General features: G+C 36.0%; 1 pseudogene across 1 annotated transcript in view; it reads left to right on the top strand.

Annotated features, from left to right (window-relative positions):
• Nucleotides 1–834: 834 nt before the first annotated feature.
• The window catches only part of LOC311625851 (serine/threonine-protein phosphatase CPPED1-like), an 89,773-nt pseudogene continuing 84,111 nt past the window's right edge, over nucleotides 835–6,496 (top strand). The window contains exon 1 of the transcript in view: nucleotides 835–907. The product of the transcript in view is annotated as a serine/threonine-protein phosphatase CPPED1-like (transcript). The remainder of the gene's footprint in view (nucleotides 908–6,496) is intronic.

Genomic DNA, 6,496 nt, shown 5'->3' with positions numbered 1-6,496 from the left:
TATAAACCAAATAGTTAGCATATTCAAAACAATTGTGATAAAAATCCAAGTAGAATTTTCATAGAAATTTATATATCATGTCTAAAACTCATCTGTAAATGCAAAGGATTTAAAATAGCTAAAATAATTTTGAAAAAGAAGAAACTGGAAGGCTAAGTATAGTCAAGACGGCATAGTATTGGCATAAATATAGACAACTAGTTGATCAAATCAAACTGATAAATTAATTCAACATTAAACATGTTTCCCATTTAATGAAAAGACAAACTATAGAATATAAAAAATTTTGCAAAGCATGTCTCATAAATGATGTGTATCCAAAATATATAAAAAATTCTCAAACTGTATAATACAAAAGCAAAGAATGCAATAGACAAGGGGTTAAAGATCTAAAAAAAACACTTCAACATGCTGAAACTGGTTTGGCATGTGGATAGAGCATTGGTCTGCGAACTAAAAGGTCCCAGGTTCGATTCTGGTCAAGGTCATATACCTTGGTTGTGGGCACATCCCCAGTGGAGGGTGCGCAGGAGGCAGCTGATCAATGTTTCTCTCTCATCAATGTTTCTAACTTTCTATCACTTTCTCCTCCTCTCTGTGAAAAATCAATAAAATATATATATTTTTAAAAGACACTTCAACAAAGAAGATATATAAGTTGTCAATAATTTTATGGAAAGATATTCAGCAATAACTAAAAACTAGAAACAACCCAAATGCCTATCTATATATATAAAATCCTAATATGCAAATAGACCAAACAGTGGAACAACTGAACAACCAAACAACCGGTCACTATGACATGTGCTAACCACCAGGGGGCGCACATGAAACATGGCGAGCATTGGCAGCAGGCAGCAGAGTGCGGGACATGGAGAGTGTCAGCTGCAGCGGGATGGTGGAGCAGGTGAGTGGGGTCGCCGGTCGCTGTCATTGGGGTAAGCCTTGGTGATTACTGAAAATTCTTTCTCCCATGCACCACAGTCCCACCTGGCACTTGCATCTGCTGCCAGCGCTGGCCCCACTCGCACCTGTTGTTGGCACTGGAACTGCCACTCGCACCCACTGCTGGCACCTGGTGCCAGTCCCGATCACTTGGCGCGGTCAGAGGGTACGAGCAGCAGCTGCTGGTCCCAATCGCCCCTGAGTGCTTCTCCACTTCCCCCTGCTTTTGAGGGGCAATCAAAGCAGCAGCCGCTGCTTGCACACACTGCTGGCACCAGCCCCAAACACCATCAGCAGATGCGAGCAAGGCCAGCACCATCAGTGAGTGGGAGCAGCCATGGCTGGAGTGGGGCTGCCAGCAGATAGGGGACCCAGTGGACTGGGGACCATGGCGGGAGGGGCCAGGATGGGACATGGAGGATGGGCCAAGACCTGCCCCTGTGACCACTGCAGCCTCCCGACCCACAGTTCCTTTCAAGGTGCATAAATTCATGCACTGGGTCCCTGGTCAATAGATAAATGGATAAATATACTGCAGAATATTCACAAAATGAATTACCACTCAGCAATAGATATTAATAGACTATTGGTACATGGAAGAACATGAACAAAAATATCTTTAAAAAAATGCTGAATAAAAATAATAAAATAATTTGTTATCATGGTTGCCTGGAGATTGGAGGAGGGGGCATAAGAGGGAGGAATAACTAAAGGATACAAAAAAACTTTTGAGCATCAGCCTGAGGACTGAAAGGTCCCAGGTTCGATTCCTGTCAAGGGCATGTACCTGGGTTGCGGACACATCCCCAGTAGGAGGTGTGCAGGAGGCAGCTGGTCAATGATTCTCTCATTGATGTTTCTAACTCTCTATCCCTCTCTCTTCCTCTCTGTAAAAAAATCAATAACATACATATATATATATATATATATATATATATATATATATATATATATATATATATATATATATAACTTTGGGTTAATATGTTCACTACTAAGTGCATTCTTACTAGCTCTTATCCTTTTTTTATATAGTTGCAAAGTGGAGCAATTATTTGATTCTATTTTATGCAATGGTTTCTGTATTCAACAATGAGCTCATTAAATTCCTGGAAATATAACAATCTGCTCTTAAACACTGGTTTGAGCAAGTTTCAGCACACAACTGTATCTGACGCTCCAAAAACAAAACTAGGCCCAGCAGACTTCTAACAAAGCATCATAGTGATCATTGTTATAAAAATTTCCAAAGCATAGGAAATGAAGGAAAACTTGCAAATTCTTTTTAGAAGCAAGTGTAACATTTTTATATAAATTTTATAAGAATAGTATAACAAACTAAATTAAAACCTAGTAACACTTATGAGTATAAATGCAAATAATAATTGAAATGATAGGGAGTAGAATCTAACAGCACATTAACAAAATAATAAACCATACATTTCAAGGATGCACAATTAGATCACTGTTAGGAAATCCATTAATTTAACACATAATAATAAAAATTGTAGGGAGACAAATTATATGCATATCTCCATAGATTCTGAAAACAACTTGGCTAAAATGCAAGACTCGTTCCTAATAAAAACCCTCTGGCAAGCAAAAATTGTTAAAAGTCTTGGCAAAGTAGATTAAGTACAACCATAAAAAATTAGAAATGAGTGAGGAGAATTTATAGAAGTAGAACAAGCTTGCTAATGTCACTTGGGATCCAAGATTTTAGGGTGAGAGAGAGAGAGAGAGAGAGAGAGAGAGAGAGAGAGAGAGGCATAAAATAAATAAAAAAATAAGCATTCTAATCCTAAATTTCAATTTGAAATATCAGCATAAACTCAAGATATGTTTTCTCTTTTTTTTTTAAAAAAAACAATCTATTTCCTAGTTCTGAATACTGAACTACCTAAAATAATACCATAGCAATAAGCATTCCAAGTGTCTAGATTTGGAAGTCTCAATATCATTCCCTCCTAAAGATAACTGTGTTCTTTTATTATTATTAATTATTATTATTATTATATTTTATTGATTTTTTACAGAGAGGGATAGAGAGTTATAAACATATGATAGAGAAACATTGATCAGCTGCCTCTTGCACACCCCCTAATGGGGATGTGCCTGCAACCAAGGTACATGCCCTTGACCGGAATCGAACCTGGGACCTTTCAGTCCTCAGGCCAACATTCTATCCACCGAGCCAAACCGGTTCTGGCGATAACTGTGTTCTTTAGAGAAATAATATATTCTAGATTTAAAGAAGAAAATATACACAATAAATGTGAGATATTTTATCATAGTAGAAAATAAAGATTCTGAAACTACCTTAAAAAAATGGCCAAAGTTGAGATAATTAGAACACTAATAAGGATAACTAAAACTCATTGCACTTATTAAATATATATATATATTTTTAAATATATTTTATTGATTTTGTACAGAGAGGAAGGGAGAGAGATAGAGAGTTAGAAACATCGATGAGAGAGAGTCATCGATCAGTTGCCTCTTGCACACCCTCTCCTGGGGATATGCCCGCAACCAAGGTACATGCCCTTGACCGGAATCGAACCCGGGTCCCTTCAGTCCCCAAGCCGACGCTCTATCCATTGAGCTAAACCGGTTTCGGCGCACTTATTAAATATATTAATTTTCATGGGTTCACAATGATACAAAACAAAAAGAAACTTTGAAGGGTCTGAACAAGTGAAAACTTTTATTTTGGAAATGAATTTACACATGATTTAAGAAGGAGCACGGGGAAAGTCAGACATAATTCTGCATTTATTATATCTTTTCTGTATCATCTAATCTCAGAGTACCTTCCCTGTTGATAAAGGGATACTTCTATTTCTTTTATTATTACAAAACAATACTTATCTATTTAACCAAAGTAACAATATTCTGAAATAAAATATTTCAAAGATAACTATAGAAGGTTAGCTCTTGCTATTGACAACACTGCATTTTCTAAAGTAATCAAAGATCCAATTAAGATGACAGAAAACACAGAACATTGTTTTGATAAAATACAGAATTTTTGTTTTCTTAGTAAATTACCTTTTACAGGCTCTTATCAGGAGCAAACAGTGAAAAAAAATATTTTTTTTTTCTTTTAGGGATACTTTTATCTTATAGAAACATTCCAGATACTCATTAGAAAATGGAATGGTAAAATTAGAATCTCATGATAATGCTGTATATATAATTAAAATTTGCTAAGAGAGTGAAAATTAAATGTTCCCACCAAAATAAAGGTACATTTGTGAGGTGCTGGACATTTTAATTAATTCAATGGGGGATCTTTTCATAATTTATACATATATTAACTCATTATATTATACACCATTAATATCTTATAATTTTGTCAATTTACCTTAATAAAGCTGGAAAAGAGAGTGTTAATTTTCAAACCTTTTGCAAACCTTAGTGAATTGACAAAATGGGGAATGACTGGTTATATCACAGGCAGAAATTAAGACATCCTGTATCCAGTGATATATATATACAAATACCTATAAAGTTGCCTTGGAAAAATAAAACAAAAGCTGAATTTGAGTCTGATTAAGTCTTTTTTTTTTTTTTTTCCCCGCTGCGCATGTCGGGGCCTGGGTTTCACCTCCCCACATCGAGTGGACAGTGAGCTGAGGCCCCCCGTGGCTCTGGGCGCCGAATTGATTAGGTCTTTATTTCAGTCTGCATCTAACCAAAAGACAGAAATCGTATAGTTTGGACAGGAGCTATGTAAATAATTATTAACTCTACCTCAGGATTGGTGTAATGAGGGATTGGATACTTGAGGATAAAAATAATTCTAAATAATACAGGAGTGGCAGAGAGAGGGAACAGCCACCACACCTACGGGTGTGAAAACACTCAAAAAAAAGAACAAATCTGGAGAAGACTCCCAACTAAGGATGAGGTCTAGATTCCATTGGAGAGGCTGGGTCCAAGGCACACTGCATGGCAGATTCACGGGAGTGCCACACTGAGGGGTCTGCAGAGACTCTGCCTTTATAAAGTGATAAAATGTCTTGGATTTTCTTCAATATAATTCAGAGGAGAAAAGGAATGGATGCTGGTAAGGATGAATTAAGATTGCCATGAGTTAATAATTTCTGATGCTGGGTGACAGGTACAGGAAGAGCTCATCAGACTATCTCTCTATTTTTGTACAAGTTTTCATTTCCCATAATAAAATTAAAAATAATAAGTATTTCTTTAAATAAAAAGGTTAAACATTTAAGAGAATAGTATATATAACTATGTCAATTCCTTTTAAAATGTTTATATTTCAGAAAAATTAAAATTAAAAATACATTATCTTGAGAATGAAAAAAATTGAACTAAATCAACTGAAATGTTAAATATTAAAACAAATTATAAAAAACAAACAAACAAAAAAACAAATTATAAAACTCCCTTAAAAAAATGCCACAATAAATGCCTAAGATAATTTCTTTTGAACCATTAAGGATTAAAATATTTCTATATTTTACAATTTCCATATTATGTTCCAATAAAGTCCACAATCTGATTATCACTTTGTACCCAAAAAACTATTTGAAAGAACATGCCATATTTGGATATAAAAACAAAAATCGATAGTAGTATTAGAAAAAGAGAGTAATGATGCTATCAACAGTCTGAAATTTTTAGTACTTTCTCTAAGGTAGGGGTGTCGAACTCAATCAGAGAAGGGGCCAAAATCTAAAATCCAGCCTAAATCGCGGGCTGAATGGTTTACTGAACAGTCATAAACTGACAATGTCATAAACTGACACCGGAGTGCAGTGATGACAGCGCGGTGCGGGCCACATTGCAAGGCCTGGCGGGCTGGATTTGGCCCGCGGGCCTTGTGTTTGACACATGTGCTCTAAGGAAAAGAGAAAAATAACAATAGAATAAAAAAGGAACAAACCAGAGGTGAGGAACCTCCAGATTCTCGAAGATTAAGGCATTTGGAGAATTTGGATTTTTTTTTTTAATCTGGAAACTTGGTAAACAAAGCTGGAGGTAGAGTGGTTATTGAGCCAGAGAGGCAGGAAATAAAGGAAGGCAAGAGCCTTGAGCCTGGACTTGTCTTTGAACTCCACACTGTTTCTGGTGACCATCTGTGGGCCACAGCTGTGGCCTGTGGAGCAGTAGATGAGAATCTGCCATGCTTGCTGAGGGAAGCAAAGCATTCGATGATACTACTTTTCTTAGGTTATTCTTAAAAAGCACTTTGAAAAACCAAATGAGTAGGCTTGGGATAATTGTGAATGAAAACAGGGGCTTAAAAGAAGGAGGCTTCCAATTATTTTGCCAGACTAACCAAAGGCAACCACAAATTCTTTGATGAGGGGAACTACCATGTCATATCTGAATCCACTTCATGGTAATTAAAAGTTGATGAATAATATATTTATACTTAAATTATTATATAAGCAAAATGTATGCATTTTTCAACCCATAGTGTGGGTTCATTTCTTTTAAACATTTTGCAATATTCACAAATTCTGACTTAGGAACACATAAAATATGCTGATGTGTTTTAGGCTTGAGTCTTTTATGTTGT

This window comes from Pipistrellus hanaki (genome assembly GCF_964339955.1).
Source record: "Pipistrellus hanaki genome assembly, chromosome: 7".
Classification (NCBI taxonomy): Eukaryota; Metazoa; Chordata; class Mammalia; order Chiroptera; family Vespertilionidae; genus Pipistrellus; species Pipistrellus hanaki.
This window is presented reverse-complemented; position numbering and strand designations above follow the sequence as displayed.